Consider the following 1,317-nt stretch of genomic DNA (forward strand, 5'->3'; position numbering starts at 1 on the left):
TGCTCCACCAGGAACCATAGCCAGAGCTCCTCAAGCTTCTTTACCATCAGGGGATGTATTTCCAAAGTCTCTGTGGGCGAGTTTTTAAGAAGGGAGCCTCCTTTTCTTCTTCCTCCAACAGGTACTGTGGCTGGAGCTTCTCAAGATTCTTTTCTGTTCCCAAAGTATGCATATTGCCAGTTCATGAGACAGGGCCTCCCTTTCCTGTGTTCTTTCCAGGAAAAAGGTCTGGAATATCTTGATTTTATTTTTCGCTAGGAGATTTCCCTGGCCCAGCACATCCTCCACTCCCTGTGAGAAATGTCTATTGACTGAGTGGTTTCCCCAGTCATCTTCCGTCCAAGAGCTGGATGTCCCCCACTGTATCCACATTGTCAAAGTGGAAGTGAGTATTCTGCAGGTCGACTCCACCTTGAAATGATCCTGCTACTGAACTTCTAAAACCAGGAGAAGAAACCTGGCATTAAGATCTTCTTCCAAACTACTTCGGACTGCTCTCTTGTTTTCATTACTTACTCATTGTTCTTTACCTTAAATTGAAGATTAGTAGAATTATAATTCTCAGGATAGTATTGTATAGATGATTTAACTGTGAATCCTATTATTTTATTTCCATTCTATATACCACCTAAATAGGTGGTATATTTTATTTTCATTTAAATCTAGATAGTATAAACACTTTAATTTTATTATTTAATCTATTATTACATAAACAGTAACTGAAGTTTGATGCATGTAACTTGCAGTGGAGATATTTTAAACCCCAGCAGCTTTGCCTTCATGCCAAGTATTGTATTTACTATAATCAAAGACCAGAGAGGAGGGAAGATTTCCTTTGAAAATATTTTTGACTTCTGTCTCAGTTTCAGTTTAAATTACTACTGCTTTTAGTCATTACACTTTACCTCAAAAGAAATTTTAAAAAAAGCTTCACCTCAAAATAAAACCTAGTAGAATTATAATTGTCAACATGCTATTTTATAAATTTATGATTTAAATACAAATTTTTTTGCACATGATGAAGCAAATGAGTATGAATAAAGTCATGATACTGTAAATGCTTTCTAAAAAATATGAATGTGTTTACTTCAATTCTATTTTATTTTCATTTAATTCTAGATAGTATAACTATTTTAATTTGTTTATTTAATCCACTATTGCTGAAATAATAATTGGAGTTTTATGGATGTAATCTTGCAGTGGAGATACTTTAAACTCTAAAGTCTGAGTCTTTATTCCAAAAAATGTGTTTACTGTATTGTAGACCAATGTGAAAGTGATGTCTCTTTTTAAGGTATTTTGACTCTCTCTCATTTT

General features: G+C 33.9%; 1 pseudogene; it reads left to right on the plus strand.

Moving 5' to 3' along the window:
- Positions 1-1,015: 1,015 nt before the first annotated feature.
- Positions 1,016-1,068, plus strand: LOC141422239 (small nucleolar RNA Z39; annotated as a pseudogene).
- Positions 1,069-1,317: the final 249 nt, after the last annotated feature.

The sequence above is a fragment of the Castor canadensis genome, chromosome 3 (assembly GCF_047511655.1).
Source record: "Castor canadensis chromosome 3, mCasCan1.hap1v2, whole genome shotgun sequence".
NCBI classification, from domain to species: domain Eukaryota; kingdom Metazoa; phylum Chordata; class Mammalia; order Rodentia; family Castoridae; genus Castor; species Castor canadensis.